Source organism: Rousettus aegyptiacus, unplaced genomic scaffold (assembly GCF_014176215.1).
Source record: "Rousettus aegyptiacus isolate mRouAeg1 unplaced genomic scaffold, mRouAeg1.p scaffold_m13_p_3, whole genome shotgun sequence".
NCBI lineage: Eukaryota > Metazoa > Chordata > Mammalia > Chiroptera > Pteropodidae > Rousettus > Rousettus aegyptiacus.
Genome location: NW_023416306.1, coordinates 56,967,014 through 56,985,667, shown reverse-complemented (window position 1 = coordinate 56,985,667; position 18,654 = coordinate 56,967,014). Strand labels below are relative to the sequence as shown.

At 33.1% G+C, this 18,654-nt stretch overlaps 1 protein-coding gene across 5 annotated transcripts in view; it reads left to right on the top strand.

Moving 5' to 3' along the window:
• Positions 1-18,654, top strand: part of ZDHHC21 (zinc finger DHHC-type palmitoyltransferase 21) — a 64,063-nt gene that overhangs the window by 26,755 nt on the left and 18,654 nt on the right. The window lies entirely within an intron of this gene.

Here is an 18,654-nt window from a genome sequence, read left to right as displayed (position 1 = left end):
CTTCCATATCTTGACTATTGTGATTAATGCTGAGTGAACATGGGAGTGTGAATAATCTCTTTGATATCCTGTTTTCATTTCCTTTGCATATATACCCAGAAGTAGAGTTGTTGGATCACGTGGTGGTTCCATTCTCAATTTTTTGAGTAATCTCCATACTGCCTTCTGTAGTGGCTGAACCGTGGATTCCCTTTTCTCCACTTCCTTGCCAACATTTATCTCTTGTCTTTTTGATGATAGTCATTTTAACAAGTGTGAGGTGGTATGCTGTAGTTTTGATTTTCATTTCCATGAAATTAGTGATGTTGAGCACCTTACACGTACCTCTTGGCCATCTCTATGACTTGTTTGTAAAAATGACTATTCGCTGTTCCTCGGTCCATTTTTAATCAAATTGTTTTTTGCTATCGAGTTGCATAAATTCTTTATTTTGGATATTAACCCATTATCAGACATATGATTTACAAATATTTTTTCCCATTCCATAGGTTGTCTTTCCATTTTGTTGATGGTTTCTTTGCTCTGCAGAAAAGTTTTAGTTTGATGTTGTTACACTGGTTTATTTATATTTATTTGTTGCCTTTGCTTGTGGTGTCAAATTCAAAAAATCAAGAAAACTATTTCAAGATCAATGTCAAGGAGCTTTACCCAATATGTTTTCTTCCTCGAGTTTTGTGGCTTTACATTTTATGTTCAAGTCTTTAATCCATTTAGACTTGATTTTTGTATATGATATAAGGGGTCTAGTTCCATTTTTATTTATATATGTGTCTGGTTTTTTGCCTATATCATACTGTTTTGATTACTGTAGCTTTGTAATATAGTTTGAAATCAAGAAGTGTGATACCTCTAGCTTCTTTTTTTTCTGTAGATTGCTTTGCTTATTTAGAGTCTTTTGTGGTTTCATACAAATTTTTGGATTGTTTATTCAATTTCAGTGAAAAATACCATTGGAATTTTCATAGGGATTGCATTGAATCTGTTGATCGCTTGGGTAGTGTGGATATGTTAAGAATATTTGATTTGTTAATCCATGAACATGAACTTACTTCTTTTCATTTATTAATGTCTTCAATTTTTTTCATCTTTGTCTTAGTTTTCACTGTACAGATCTTTCACCTTGGTAAATTTATTTCTAGGTATTTTATTCCTTTAGAGTCAATTGAAAGTAGTTTTCTTAATAAGTCTTTCTGATTGGTTGTTATTAGTGTATAGAAATGCAACTGATATCTGTGTATTGATTTTGTGTCCTGCAGTCTTACTGAATTTATTACTTCTAAAAGTTTTTTGTTGAGATCTTTAGGTTTTCTCTATGTAATATCATGCCATCTATAAATAGAGATACTTTTTCCTAATTGGGAGGCCTTTTATTTCTTTTTCTTCCCTAATTGCTCTGACTTCCAGTACTACGTTGAATAAAAGTCATCTTTGTCTTATTTCTTACCTTAGAGGAAGAACTTTCACTCTTCACTTCAACCATTGAGTGTGATGTTTCTGCGAACTTGTCACATATAGCCTTTATTATGTTCAAGTATGTTTCTTCTATACTCAGTTTGTTGAGAGTTTTTTTTTATGAATGGATGTTGAATTTTATCGAGTGCTTTTTCTGCATCTCTAGAGATGATCATATGATTTTACCCTCCATTTTATTAACCTAATTTATCACATTGGTTGATTTGCAGATACCGAAGCGTCTTTGCATCCCTGGAATTAAATCACATTTGATCATGGTGTATGGTCCTTTTCATGTATTGTTGAATTTGGTTTGCTGATATTTTGTAGAATTTTGCATCTGTGTTCATCAGGGATATTGGTTTATAATTTTCTTTTCTTCTAGTGTTATCTAAGTTTGGTATCAGGTTAATGCAGGCCTTGATTATGGAAGTATTCCTACCTGTTCAATTTTTTTTTTAAAAGTTTGAGAAAGATTGGTGCTACTTTAAGTGTTTGGTGGAATTCACCTATGAAGTCATCTGGTCCTGTACTTTGGAGGTTTTTGGTTAGTGATTCAATCTCTTTGCTTAATAATTGGTTTGTTTAGATTTTCGGCTTCTTCATGATTCAGTCTTAATAGGTTATATGTTTGTAAGAGTTTATTTCTTCTAGGTTGTCCAATTTGTTGGTACATAATTTTTCAAAGGATCCTTTTATGTCCTTTGTATTTAAGTGATATCAGCTGTAGACTCTCCTCTTTAATTTCTGATTTTGAGTCCTCTCTTTTTTCTCTAGTGAATATAGCTAAAGATTTGTCTATTTTATCTATTCAAAAAAAACCCCCAGCTTTTAGTTTTCTTGATTGTGTTCATCTTTTTAGTTTCTATTTCATTTATTTCTGCTATTACCTTACTTATTTACTTTGTTCAGCTAACTTTCAGCTTAGTTTCTTTCTTTTTCTAGTTCCTTTATGTGTAAAGTTAGGTTGTTTGAGATTAGCTTTTTCTTAATGTAAGTGTTTATTGCTAAGAACTTCCCTCAGAACTGCTTTTATAGTAATTCGTAAGTTGTGGTATGTTATCTTTCCATTTCATTTTCTTAGAGATTTTTTCTGATTTCTGTTCTGATTTCTTCTTTGACCCGTTGACTGTTTAATAGTATATTAATCTCCATGTATTGGTGAATTTTCCAGTTTTCTTATTGTAATTAATGTCAATTTTATACCATTGTGTTTAGAAAGGATGGTTGATATGGTTTCAGTTTTCTTAAATTTATTAAAACTTGTTTTGTAACCTAACATGATCTGTCCTAGATAATATTATCTGTATGCTTGAGAAGTATGTGTATTCTGCTACTGTTGAATGAAATGTTTTGTAAATGTCTGTTAAGTCTATCTGGTCTAACCTGTAGTTTTAAGTCAAATATTTTCTTACTGATTTTCTATCAGGATGATCTCTCCATTTTTGAAACTGAGGTGTTGAAGTTCCCTACTATTATTATGTTGCTGTCTCTCCCTTCAGGTCTGTTAATATTTTCTTTGCTTCTTAGGTGCCTCTATGTTGTGTGCTATAACTATTTACAAATGTTATATCCTTTTGTTGGACTGACTTCTCTCTCATTACATATTGACCTTCTTTGTTTCATATTATAGTCTTTGGCTTCAAATATTTTTTTTGTCTGATAAAAGTTTAAATATTCTACTTTCTTTTTCCACCCCTTAAAGCAGAAATGAATCTCTTGTTGGCAGCATTTAGTTGAATCTTATTTTTTTTTAAATCCATTTAGCCATTCTTTTGTCTTTCGATTGGAGAATTAAGTCCATTTACATTTAAAGTAATTATTGATTGGCATGGACTTAATGTTGCCATTTTGCAAATTATTTTCTAGCTTTTTTCGTAATTCATTTATTCCTTTCTTCTCTTGCTCTCTTCATTATTTGATGATTTTCTATAGTGATATGCCTGATGTGTAGAAGTTGCCCACTAGTTTCTGATATCTTTCAAAGGGAATTGTTCCATGTGTAGCAGTAGATTCAGTGTGTCTGTGGAAAAGGTTGTAATCAGGGGGCTCCTTTTTTGTCATCTTGGACCAAAACGCCTATTTTTTTTTTTTTTTTTTTTTGCCTTTGTATTTTATGATGTGCTTCATTGTCGTTTTCCTTTTTCTGTTTAAGAATTTATATAACTTTTTGAATCTGGCTTGGTGACATTTTAAGTTACGGATTTATTAGTCTGTGTCTCTTCAAATATTACTTCTGCCCAACTTTTTCTCTTGCATTTCTGGGAGTACAGTTCTAAGTACCTGAGATCTAACTGTACTGCATAACTTTTGTGGTCTTTTCTGCATTTTCCTTTTTTTTCCCCCTCTGTGCTTCAGACTGGGTATTTTCTACTGACCTATTTTTCTGGTTTACTGATCAGCTCTTCTGCTCTGTCTAATTTGCCAAACGATTATGTTGAATTATTAATTCAATTATATATTTTACTTCCAGAATTTCCATATAATACTTTTTTTTTAAAGATCACGTTTCTCCTGAAATTCTGTTTGTCATCTATATTTGTGAACAGTTCAAAGTTGTTTTAATGTCTGTTTGATAACTTCAGTATTGAGATATATTTGACTTTTTTTTCCCATTTCTTAGTTTCCAGATATTTGGTTCTTTCTTCTGTCATATCGGATAAGTTTTGTTCGATACTAGACATTTTGTATGACTAATGACAAAAGATCTTGTTAAATGTTTTCTTTTACAAAATACAGTACTTTTTTCTTTTTTGGACAGTCAGTAAAAGACTCATCTTGATTCAATCAAGGGTTTGTAGAATAAACATTTCTAAGTTACAGAAAACTGATCTTAAGAGTGATTCTTTTGGAGATGACATTTATGGCATTTATTGAGATTTTTGTGAGGATTCATGATTATTGGGTTTTGTCTTTGTGAAGGACTGCTTTCAGTTTGCCTTTTCTCTTATAATGAAGCTCTTCAGGAGTCTCAGGTGAAAAACAGGTGTTTACAATGGATCGTAGCTTTGCTTTGTTGTTTTCCCAGTTCTGTGAAATAGCAGAAAACTCTGATCCGTTACTTACACTCAGTCTGTCATAAATACTGCTTGTGAATTGGCAAGTATCTTAAGGTAAAAAACAGTACAAAATAGAGGAATCACCTTAATGCATTTCTACTCTCTCTGAGATCTTGGCCCTTTAAGTCCTAGCAAGTTGGCTACTTTCTAGTGTCTTCAGTCAAACTGTTTATTTACCGATTAATCGGATTTTATCTGGATTTTAGTAGTGTTCTTACTGGAAGGTTTAGTCTCATATAACCTCTTCCTTTATAGGTGTCATTGGCAGTAGCATTTTATTTAAAAATTTCTTCTGAAGTGATTCTAATCAGTGCTACCTAACTTCACAATTCTATGAGGCAGCACTCAGAATCAATGTAAGCAGAATCCTACGGAGTTGTGCAGAACAGCGCTTCTGTAGCAGTGAAGCTTGAGAACCATTGAGCTGTGGGGAATGAGACCTGTGAGGGACTTTATGGTGTAGGTAGAGATTAACGAGATGGAGAGTTGAAGGAAATCGTTGGTGAACAAAAGAACAACAAGAGGCTTGAGACAGTAATTGGAAAAATTGGTTTTAAGGTCAAATCTGTTCTAAAATAGCAATATACTGTATAGAAAATATTTCTAAGACTAAATAATAGAATAGAACATTGTGCTTACTGTAGCAGTTCTTTCGATGATGACATTTATTGTGTTTTTTATAAAAGTAGAAAAAAATCAGTAATTTCACTACAAAAGTCACTATTAACATTTAAAAAAAATAAATTTTTGTAATAGAGTATTCTTCAAACAAACAATCCTATCCCATTAATTTTTTGCTAAGTCCTTACCTGTGTCTCTCATTTTTCTCTAAAACAAACAACTATAATCCAGCTCTTTGTTATGTGTGAAAAGCTGGCCAGCTAGTGTCATAAATCTTACTCATTCACCTTGTTACCCATTTCATGATTTGCGGTATGGAATAACTATCCCCAAAGGTCTCTAATTATCTTTGAAAATTGTATTAATGACTACTGTGCACCTTTCTTGTAGAGATAATAGTGCAGTTAAAGTATGCCATGGACTTAGACCCTTCCGTAGGCCAGAGGAGGTAAAAACTCTTGTCTGCATGTTTCTTTATTCCCTTTCAGGTAGGTAGATGGCAGCATAGTATCTTTACTAGCGCATCTTTAAATTTTAAACTCAGTGCTTATTCTCTAGGTGGGAAAAGAAAATATAATTATTCTTAAGTTATTTTGTTTTGTTTTAAGGAGAAAGTGTTTATTCATTAAACAGAAGAAAAAAATGAATTGCCCTTTCGACTTTGTTGTAATGGAACTTTACCTATAATCAGTAGAACACTGGTACATTCTGGTTAGGCTCATGGGAAAGAAAGAGTTGGAAAAAGGATGCTGTTCACAGGCTCTGGAAGCGGAAGAGTTTGGGACTCTGATTTTTTTATTTTTTTCTATTTCTCTCTCTTAGCTTTTTCTTTTCTGGTGAGTTATTTCTGTATTGTTTTCATTGCTTCATAATTGCCCCCATTGTTTTTTAGAGTAACTTAATGCTTTTTAGATTCCTTCTTAATCTTTACTTTAAAAATATCCATCTGTCATGGATTTTCAAGGATTTATATGTTTTTATCATGTGAAAGTTTCGATATATCCTTTAATGATGAAAGGTGGTAGTAAGAGGTGTAGGAGATAAGAAATTTATTCATCATGAATTAATGCCCAAAATAAGGATTTATTTTTAAGCTGTATATTTTGATTTATATTCTGTGTCATACTAAAGAAAGCCTACAGACAGACCTAAGAAGAATTAGTATTACTATCTTCTTTGTAAATAGTAACTAAAAAAAATCTCAACTCAATGTTAAGGCAAAAATGTATTCATGTCTACAAATATTTCAAAAACTTAAGGAATAGGTATCTTTCTAAATAAATTGGGTTAAATTAAATGTTAGAATTACAGAGTCCAAAATTAATAAAGATTATAAGCTTTGAGATATTTGAAGAGGTTTTTCAAATGTTAAGTGTCAGATTAGTTTGACCATTATTTGCATTTGTCATGACAATATAATATTAAATATTACTTAAAACTTCTCTTGAAACGGATGTCTTGCTTCAGTTACTGGGATGACAGTCATTTTGAAGATTACAAAAACCTGTAATTTGGAGAGTGGTTTAGCATTTTAAATGAATAAAATAGATGGACATTAAAGGAATACATTTTTTTTAACCCAAGTCCATGTTTGATTATTTTTCACATAGTTATTTTAAATGTTTATAAGCAAGTGCCTGGTCATTTGGCATATTATTAAATTTTAATAATTTATTTCATTTCAATGTATGCTAATTGTTTACCAAAACCAATATTAGAAAATTGCAGCTTTTTAATTAAATATGAAGGGAGGTATCACCATACTTAGAGTATACTTTCTAAAATTTATTATTTGTTGTTCCATGAATATTTCATTAGTTATATATTTCATAATTTTTACTTTATATTCTAGATTTGTAAGCATTTGATTAATGAAAGATGTCGACTCATTTGAAATGTTCCTGAGAAGATAAATAGTAGGTTCCCATTGTACAGATAAGGTGACTGAAATTCAGAGATGTTTAATAACTTGTCTAATCACAGAATTGCCAGTTGGCAGAGGTGTGGTTCGAGCCCATTATGTCTGTCCCTAAGTCAGTGTTCTTTCCATAGCACCAAACTGCTATTCCACTATTTGCATTTTTTTCCTAAGGACATTTTTAGCAATATTATTATAGCATCATTCATTTAAAAAAAAAAATTTAAAAATCCTCAAGTATCACAAAATTTCTTCAGAGAAAGCTCATTAAATCTCCTGATTGCTAAATTCGTCCTTTCATGTTTTCATTTTTTATTGAGACAACCCATCTTTAGTAGTTTATCTAATATAAACTGTGTCAAAATGCATTTTATAAAGGCATTTTAGCAGGTTAAAAATATTTTTAAAAATACACACCTGATGGCAATCTCATTTTGTAAGCGATACTGTCTCTCTGCATGAGAAAATAAGGGTTATTTTCTTTTTTAAATAAATAATTTGTGGCTATTAGGGTAGAGATTATGCAACTAATCATTTATGGCATAACACTTTAATTCTAAAGTTACATCTTTTAAATTGTTTTTGGATGATGTAGATTCAGATAATTTCTAACTGATTCTTTTATACCTATTTTAATGTGAAGGGCAAAAAATAACTGCATTTAGGACTATGGGGAGAGTGACAGAAGGGGAGAAAGGAAGAGAAATTTCAATAGAGGACATGCTGCTAATATTTAGAAAAGGAAAATAAATAATGCTTAGCAGTCCAGCCAGTCCTTCAGCTAGGAAGATACATTCTTATTATTCCAATTAGCTCATATCTAATAGTGTTGCTAGGGATTTGATGTCAGATATAACTATGCCACAGAATTATTTGCCTAGCTTTTTGGCTAACAGAGAATAGAAATAGCCAGAAGACCTGTTTGCAGATAACTTGAATATTATTAGTAAATCTATCTACCTACCTACCTACCTACCTACCTACTTATTTATTTATAAACTTTTTCTATAATCAATCTCAAAGTATCCTGAGTCCTTCTGTTATTTATTGCTATTTAAAAAAATTTTAGGCTTTACTCAATAAGATCTATCTATTTATTTATTTATTTATTTATTTATTTTTTTATCTGTTTGATATCTATAAGGTCATTTATTCATTGTGACTAGAATGGATAAATTGCTGAAATATTTATTTAGCCTCTTGGATTTGGGGCAAGAGTAGTCAAGTATAGCCAAGAATAATGTAGAATTAAGATAAATATGAAAGAAAATTGTGCTAATTCTATCATAAAGTTAATTTGGCATTTTTGTTCATGTATCCTGAAATGCTAGTGGAGATATTATCCCTTGGTAAAATCAGTCTGCCTGCCTGCCTTACTTCCTTCCTTCCTTCCTTCCTTCCTTCCTTCCTTCCTTCCTTCCTTCCTTCGAGGGAATAGTGTGAGATGTATAATCAGTTTATATCTTTAGGGAAAAAATAGTTTAAGAATATCCTGTTATTCAACAGTTACCAATTCTGTATATCAATATATGCCTGTGCCTTTAGTGATTAATGGAACACCGAAATCTTATAATTTTTGACCTCACCCTGCAATACCAGGTCTACTGGATCTCTGTCTTCATTAAACTTATTTATATAGCTAGTTAGTTAGTAATATTATAGCATTTAGCATAAAAAAATTAGCAGTTTTTATTTCCCTGTAAGAATGTTTCAGTCACTTTGTTGTAACCATGGTAGCAATTTTACTGTCTCACCCAGCTTTTACTAAATACTATAGCACTGTATTAAATGAAAAATGTGGCAAGAATATACGTTATCTTGTTTTCTTATTGAATTGTTCCAACTTTTCTAGAGTTTTTTATTGCTAAAATATTTGAAGGCAGGAAGAATGATTTTTTTGAAATATTTTACCCACACCCAAGAACCTGGCAGTCAGGTGTCAGTAAAATTTGCTCCCTAAGAAATCTGCATTTATATTTATCAAAATTTAATGTATAATTCTGAACACTCGATTATAGTCATTAGGTATAAATAGTGATTTTTTTTTTCATTTAAATTCATTTTTTAAAATTTCCATTAGGATTTAACAAGACTGAAAAAGTGCATTTTACCTGGGGGCTAGAGGTGAGGATGTATGTAATAGTTCTGTAACCTCTTTTCCTATATTTTAATGTAATGATAAAACTTAAATTAAGGCCCATCCTAAAAAGTGCTGATAACTATACAGGTATAATAGGATTTTATTTTATGCAAGAATAATTGCTATATGAACCTGACCTCAGTATGTGAAGTTGATTATTTAACCATTTTGAAAATGAAAATTTGTATACTTCAGATATCTCTGTTGTGATCTAAACTATTTCCATTTGTGAAAAACATAGGAAATAAATCCCTTCTAGTAGTACAGTGGGCGGGGTGAGGGAGGAGACTTTGCCCTTCAGGGGACATTGGTAATGTCTGGATACATTTTTGGTTGTCACGACTTGGGAAATACTGCTGGCATCTAGGGGTAGGGGCCATGGATGCTGCTAAATGTTCTTCAATGCAAAGGACAGTCTCCAAAACAAAGAATGATCCAGTCCAAGGTATCAATAGTGCTAAGGGTGAGAAACACCTTCTGTAAGAGGAAGATCCCAGAGTACTTCACATATTGTTAATTTTCAGACTGGTTTCATAAAAACACAAAACTACCTATAAATAGCAGTTAATAAATAAAAAGTACCTTCTACTGATATAAAAACTATTACATGTTAAATTATATTTATAAAACATAGTTGTTTATTTTTTAATATTACTCAGTTATTCAACAAATATTCAAGTGCCTGCTGTGTGCAGTGATCCCAGTTCTAGGATCTGAGGATGTAGTAGTGAACAAAACAAAGTTCCTGAATTAAGGAGCGTACATTCTAATGGGGAGAGATAGGCAATAAACAAATATATGGTATAGAAGGTAAATATTTGATTTATAATAAAACTGGGTATGTGATAGAAAGGAATGATTGATGATATAGTCAGGGAAGACCTTTTCATAGTGACACTTGACAGAGACCTAGAGCTCAAGCAAGTCACATGTATGGAGAAGAGCATTTCAGAGAGAGGAAAGACCCAGTGCCAGAACCCTGAGGCAAGAGCATGCTTGACATTTTCAAGGAACAGTAAGGAGACCTGGGTATCTTGAGTGAGTTAGAGAGAGAGTAGTAGGAGACTATTTGAGGTAATTGGAGGAGAAGACTGTTTTGTTAGGTTGTTTAGTAGTTTGGACTTCGGAAGCCACCAGAGGGTTCCAAACTCATTTATATTTTAGAAAGAAAACTGATTGCTAGGAAGAATAAACTGAGAGACAAAGATATCAGCAGGAAAACCAATTACTAGACTATTAAATTATAGTCCAGACATTATGGAAGTGGTGGAAGTGTTGAGGAGTGGCCTATTAAAGTTTGAAGAGCTAATAGAATTTGGATGTGGCGTATGAAATAGAAAGTGACAAGCTGAGGATTATTCCAAAGTTTAATTGCTTGAACAACTGGAAGAACAGAGGTACTATTTGCTGGAATGGTGAAGCCTGGAAGAAAAGTAGGGAGAAGTTTAAGTTTTGGTTTTATACATGTTTACTTTAAGATACCTATTCGACATCTAAGACATTTTAACTAGACAGATATAGGAATCTGGATTTCAGAGGAGTGGTCTGTAATATGTATACACACATATATTTAGGAGCTTTTGGCTGTGAACAAATCCAACAAAAGGCACCGAAGAGAAAAAGGGGACTTTAGGTAACAATTTGCAGACTGGGGAGACAGAGCCTCTGGTAGAACCCAGAGTGTTTTTGGCCAAGACAAATGAGAAGCCATTTTTTTTATAGAAAACTTCTTAGCGATAGTTCCCATATCAGTCCATTTTATGTAAATGAGATTTCCAAATTGTATAGTTTGAATTGGTCGGTGTGAGTGCAAATAAGGGTACATTTTGTACAGTTCTGATTGGTTGGGACAGTCACAGTCTTTTGATTGGGTGATAGCATGGCAATGGCAAAATAAAGAGGTTCACTCTAGTGGTTGACTCAGGCAGCATAAATAGCCAGAGCCTAGTGTGGGAAACTAAGAGTTCATCTTGTGGTTCTTCCATCATACAGAGTATATAAGAGGTTCCTTCAGTAAACCGCCGCATTTTAAATTTAGGCCCAGTTACCATAGAGAGTCTACGTCCATCTCAATAGATAAATTCTCTTTTGGGGTTCACATTAGATAATTTTCTTCTCAAGATCTACACGGCATAAAGATGGTATTTATAGTCATGTGATATGGTAGGAGATTTTCTAGGAAGTAAGTGTAAATAGAGAAGAAAAGAGGTCTGAAGGCCAAGCCCCTTCAGATTTTAAATTTTAGAAGTCAGAAGGCACCCTTACATTTTAGAAGTCAGAAAGATGGAGAGGAACCAAAAAAGTGACTAAGAAGGAGCAGCCAGTGAAATGGAGAAAACAATAGAGGGTCAGGAAAGTGGACGGTATATTGAAAGAGAAATTATAAGAATGTACCATGGAATATAAACACGTAGGGAGTCAAATGAAAGTATTGGGGGAGACAGTGATGAACAGTGAAACAGTTGGATCAACAGATTGTCAGTCCCATTGAGGTAGAGAATTTGTTAGCATTCTCGGCTCACCGGGAGTTAGCTTGAAAGACAGGAAGCATTCAGAAGATGTGTGCTTGAGTTTGCAATTATGTTATGGGTACAGTAATGCGAAATGATAAATGGGAAATGATTATGGATATAATCATAGAATTTAGATTACGATTAGGATAGAAGATAAGATTATTAGAAGAAATGAGTTTGAGGTTTTCACAGACCAGTATTAGAAGGATTATTTGCTAGATCATAAGTAACCAAATCTGACTCTTGGTTTGTTTTCATTCAGCTATATCAGGAGGTGATGCCCCCACTAATCCTTAGTTTTGTAATATTTTGAAATTTTAAATGATATAATTCCAAAAGATTATCAGATAGGACTGTTATTTCATGTAAGTACCCCCTCTTCTGTTGGTTTGTGCGACACGTCTGTGTACATGTTGCCTTTGTGTTTCTTTTTCCGTGTTTATCTCTGCTAATGCAAGTGTGTGATAGCCTTTGTACGTAGTACTCTCTGTCTCTTCAGGTGTTGGAGGAGGAGACTCTGCTCCTTTGTCTAGCTTTCTTCCTAAATGTTCATTCATTCGATAAACACTGTGGCGCACCTACTGTGTGCTAGAGGTAGTGCACTGTAGGTTCCAAGGACTCATCATTGAACAAAACAGGTTAAGTCCCCATCTTTAAGAAACTTACATACTACTGAAAAGCAGTACATAAAGAAGTGTGTGTGTGTGCGTGCATGAATGTGTGTGTGTGTGTGTGTGTGTGTGTGTGTGTGTGTGTGTATCAGATGGAAGTAAGTACTATGGAAAAATAAAATAGGCCAAGAAGATATAGAATGCTGGGATTTTCTGTAGTGTGGAAAAATGAGTAAATGGGCCCTGGTAAAATAAGCAGATGGGTCTCTGATAAGGTGATATTGAAGCATAGACCTGAAGAAAGTGAGGCTAAACATGTGGATACCTGGGGAAAGAGTTTGCTGGGAAGAACAAATGTAGCAGCCCTCACGTGGAAGTTTGCTTGATATGTTTGACAAACAGGAAGGAGATCAGTGTTATTGGATAAGAGTTGGCCAGGAAGAAAGTGGTAATGAGATTAGGGAGCCAGTCTGACTCTTCCTCTCTCCTTTTTCCCCTCTCTTACATCCTTTTCTGTAACGCATTTGACATTTTTTATCTCCCGTCACAGGCCATATGTAACTAAATTTTATTTTACGTTTTGTTATATGAGTTTTAAAGGAATTATGTTTCTATTTCTAAAATGAAAATTTTTATTTTTTATGATCACAACTTTCTTTTTACTATATGTATATTTTTTACCTTTTATATTGTAAAATATAATACACATACAGAGGAGTGCACAAAAATCAAAACATACGGCTCAGTGAATTATTGCAAAAGCCTTTTTGAGCAATATAAAACGTATTCTTTTTGTTATGTTAAGTATAGTTAATTTTCATAGCTACGAATATCGCTATAAATATTCATAGAATTTTATTTAGTATAAAACAATTTATCCATTTTATTGATGGACATTTACATTGTGGTTTTTGTCTAAAAAATAATGCTAACAATGCAACCTTGTTCATGTCTCTTGCTGTATATGTGTGTGTGTCTCACTTGGAAGTATAGCTAGAGGTGGCAGTGTTCAAAGATTATGTGTATATTTCTTTACAGACTATTAAAACAGTTTTCCAAAGTGGCCTACCACTTTAACCCCCCACTAGTAGAGTGCATGAGATCAGGTTACTTCACAGTCTTACTAATACTTGTTAATGCCTTCCTAAAGTTAGTTATTTTGTTGGGGATAAAAAGAATCTAATTGTGTTTTAATTTGCATTTTTCTAATGACTAATGGTATTAAGCCCCTGTTTGTATGTTTATTATGTGTATGAATAGCCTGTTTGGTGCAGTGTGCCTGTTTAAGTAATTTGCCCATTTGGTAGGGGGATTATTTGACTTTTTTTTTAGTTATAGTAGGATGTTTTAAGTTTGAGCCCTTTTTTGCTTATGTGTATTATAGATATTTTTTGCTCTGTGTCTTACCTGTTCATTCTCTTAATGGTAGTTTTTTGATAAACAAGTTTTAATATATTCCAACTTATCAATCGTTTTTTTTTTTGGTTAGTACTTTTTAGGCTTAATTTGATAAGCCTTTTTCATATCCCAAATGATCAATATAGTTCTCCTGTATTGTCTACCAAGTATTATATTTTTCCATATTTCCACCTGGAATTGATTTTTTTTTTGATTCTTATGAAATAGGAGTCAGGGTTTCATTTTCTCACGGGTGGATAGCCAACGTATTTAGCTTAGCTTATTGAGAAGATAGTTCTTTCCACTCTGCAATGTTATCTCTGTCACAAACCAAGAACCGTATACATGCATATCTGTTTCTGGTTCTTTTAAAGTCTATTGGTGTATTTATCTATCCTTGTGGTTATAGGACACTGTCATAACTGTAGTTTTATAAAAATCTTACCCAGTAGAGGAGCGTTTCTCAACTTTTTTTTTTTTTTTTTCATTTCCATTGCTCTACTACGGAGCCTTTTTAAACATTTTCTCCCCTTTTATGAAGTTAAATACTAAGGAATAAGAGTTTATCAGGTACAATTGATTTATGTACAGCCACAAACCAGTGTAATAGTTACAGTTTTTATTCCCCCACCTGGAGGCAATCTGATCCTTATTAAGAAGACATACAGTAAAACAAACCCTCCTACCCTGTTCTTTTTATATAGGAGAGGTATGCTAGTATATTTGTATTTGTTTGTTCCTATGAAATAGAAACAGCTTACTTAGCAATCTATGCAAATCAAAACGAAGTAAAATAAAAAGGTCCTACTAGTAGACTGTATACTCCAATAGTGAGGGATGTTTATTGTGACTGTGTTAATTCTATACATCAGTTTGGGTAGTTCACATCTTTACATTATTGAGTTTCCTGATCATAAGTATAGTATAGCTTTAAGAAGAAAATTGTTTCAAGAAGAAATTGGAAACATGGGTAGTTCTGTAATCATGAGTGAGTTGTTAAAATGTTTCCTGCAAAGAATATTAATATTTATAGATTTACCAGTGAATTCTAGCTGGAGCTAATATGAAAGTAAACAATAATTCCAGTCTTACATAAACTCTTTAAAAGAATAGAAAAAGGAGGAACTTGCCCCAACTCATTTTATGTGTATAGCATATATTTGATACATAATCTATCAAGGATAATAAGAAAAAGAAATTATAGATTAGTCTGATTATGAGCATAGATAACAACTCCTAAACAAAATATTACCAAACTGAATCTGGTTATATATAACTAGCCTGATGAAGATGAGTTTATCTTACATTAGAAAGTCAGTCAGAGTATTTTATCACATTAAAAGATTAAGGGGGAAAATCATATCTATAAAGACTATGTATCAATATATTAAGACAAAAATAAAAATCAGCATGTGTTCATGTTATAAATTCCTAGTAAACTAGAACTAGAAATCTTTAATGAGATAAAAGAACCCCCTCCCAACCCCCACAGAATAACACAATATCTATAGCATGTTTAATGATGAAATGTTGACCTTTTTCCAAGTTGGGGAGCAAAGCATTGATGCCCAATATGCCCTCATCACCATTGTTAAAAAGGTAGTGATCGGAGCTCTATTCTTTGCAGTGAGGCATGAGAAAGAAATAAATGGTATAACTACTCAAAGAAATAAAACTGTTATCATTCTTAGAGGATATGATTGTGTAAATGAGTTGTCCATAGATTCTTTTGGATTTTAAGTTTAGGAAATATGACTACAAAACATTTTAAAAATCAATTCTATTTTCTATATGCTAACAAACATCCTTTAGACAGTGAAACTAATAGCACAGTTATTTTTATTAGAATCAAGAAACAGAGAGTTCCTGAAGTAAATCTGACAAAAAAAAAAAAAAAAAACCAAGACCTCTAGCAGGAAATTGTGAAGCTTAATAGAGAGAATATGTTATGTGTTTGTGTATGCCTGAGTGTGTGTTGTAAGTTGAAAGTCTAATTAAATTTTTTTTATGGCAGTACAAATTATCTGGAATAATCAAGATAGTCTTGAAAAAGAATAAGAGAGGATGACTTAGCCTACTAGATATGGAGAGTTATTACAAAGCCATAGTAACTAAGACGTGTGTCATTGGTATCGGGATAAACAAATAAACCAGGAGAAGAGAAGAGAGAGCCTACATGAAACTCATGCATGTATGGATACTTGAACTCTGATCATTGAAGAAAGGACAGTTTTTTAAATAATCCATCCTGGAACAGTTAGATATCCATATAGGAAAAGTAAATTCAGACTCCTAAATTTCACTGTGCTCAAAAGAATAAATACCAATTTCGAGTGGATTAGTGACCTAAAAATGAAAAGCAAAGCTCAAAAGCTTTTAAAGACTTTAGAGAATGTCATTATTACCTTAGGGTTGGGTAAGATTTCTTAAATAGGAAATAAAAAACGCTAAAGGAAAAGATTGGTAAATTGGACTACATTAAAACTAAGAACTTAGGGTTATCAGAAGATGCCATCAAGACCATAAAAAAGTACACTCAGAGTAGGAGAAGATATTTGCAATAATGTACCCAAAATGTATGAAGAATGAATTGGCAACCTTTACCTTTTGGATAGGGATGAGGGAAATAATGTGATGGGGAAGGAATGCACAGGGGAAAGCCTCTGCATGGTTTCAGAAGTCCCCATTCTTGAGAGGGTAGTGTCACTTTTCTCTAAACTGAACTTGTATTTTTTGCATTTATCTATATAGCAGTACATTTCTTAACCAAAAATGGGAAGAAATACATTTATTAGTTTGCTAGGGCTGCCATAAGAAATTACCAGAGACTGGGAGGCTTAACAGAAATTCATTTTCTCACAGTTCTGCAGACTAGAAGTCCAAGATTAAGATGTCAGGCAGGTTTGGTTTCTCTAGAGGCCTCTTTCCTTGGTGTGCAGATGACCTTTTGCCTTGTGCTCACATAGTCTTTCCTCTGTGCCTGAGCATCTCTGGTGCCTCTTTGTTTCTATATTTCCTCTTATAAGGATGCCAGTCAGATTGGATTAGTGCCCACCATAGGGCTTCATTTTAAATTAGTCACCTCTTTAAAGGCCATATCTCCAAATACAATCACATTCTGGGGAGGTTTTTGGGGAGACATAATTCAGCCACAACATTGATTTTGTAGTCAAGATTTTGAATAACAAATGGGTTTTCGTGATTTTGGATATAATTCCCCAAGCCAATTTTTGGATTTAAAAAGTGCTATATTTAAAAAAGAAATCTAAGAAGTAAAGATGTTATGCTCTGGAGAACTGTGTGAAATGACTCAAACTATGGTTATGTATGTGTAAACTTAGAACACAACTTTTTTAAACAATGTAAGTAATAAAAAACCATTTCTAAAATATTTTTTACAATTCTTAAATGTATAACTAAATGAATAAATGTAATATTGTCAGTAGATCTTTTCATCTCATCTTCATTTTTAACATCTATAAATTCTTGTCGGCAAGAAAAAAATTTTTTAAGTCATTGGGAGAAGAGAGGATGCATTTTTTTGGTCATATATCATATTTTTATTGCAGTTAGCTCTACTATAACAGTATGTGCATTCCTGTGTTATTCACCGAACTATGCATAATCATGCATTGAAAACCTCAGTACTTATGGGAGGATGGAAGTACAACACTCAGAAAATTTTGTCAGTGACACTTAAATGAGTAGGAACCTAAAAAAAACAGCAGCACAGTTTTACACACATTAAATAGTTAAGAAATGCATAAATACTGTAATGAACATGGCACTTTAAAAAAGATCTGAAGTTTTCATGCGGAAATGGCATCAGAGAATTGCAGTGTGTGAATTATGGTGAAGTAGGGTCATTCGAATTTGAAGGGTAAGTTGTAATATCAGAGGTAGATGAGTGTGGCTCATAACACATGATAAATTGAATGGCTGGTAGATGTTTGAAGGGTGTCCGTGTGTTTCGTGTATTCCTATATGCCTTGGTTTAGCTGACTGCAGTTTTTTGTTTTCATCTAGAGTTTCTTACAGATAAAATGCACAAGTGAACACAAAATTCTTGCTATACTCAAATTACTGCTTAATGTATCAACCATGTTGGAACAAATTTGTTTTTTCAGACAACGTAGTAGCACAACTTTGCTGAATTTTTTTTTTATACCATTCATAGCCCCATTTTACCATCTTTAAGTGTTTTGTAAGGATTCTGCATTAGGCTCTTTTCCTGAAGTTTTGAAATAACTGCCTAATATTTGCCTGCTACACAACACCTGAGTGTCCTGGTGAATACTAAGTTCTTCCAGGCTAATGAGTGATTTGGTTATGGAATCTGAGTTTTGTTTGGGTCTGGTAGATGATCACTGTGATACACAGAAAAGCATCAGTTCTTTTGTTTCAAGCAAGCTCATTATGATAATGACCTTTCTGTTTTGGGTATTGCTACCAGGATACCTGTAAGCCTTACCCCGAATCAGTATTAAGAAAGTGTGTCTGTGGTTATGTTTTGGGGGTCCTTCCCATTCTTTTGTTGCTTTTATCCACTGCGGCCATTTCATACCAAAGCCCAGCAATAACAAGTTTCTAGGAGAAGTCATTATTCTTTCATTCTCTCTCCTTTGGTCTATATGGTTGGTAACAGGGGCTGTAAATAAAATGCTTCCCCTAGTTTTACTCTCCTTCCACTACAGTTTCTTTGGTTAACTTTTAAGACCCTCATTTTTATGCCTCAAACCAGAAAATCAACTTTCCCTTACATCATTTCCATTTCTCCTTCCCATCGAGGCATTCCTTCATGTTTCTGCAGTCCTCCATGTATGCATCCCTGGTATAGCACATATCACATTGTTTCGGAGTTTTGTGAAGCTAAATTTTCTAACTGCAGTACTTCTTAAGGGCACAGACCACATTTTTACATTACATCTTTACTAAATAGCAT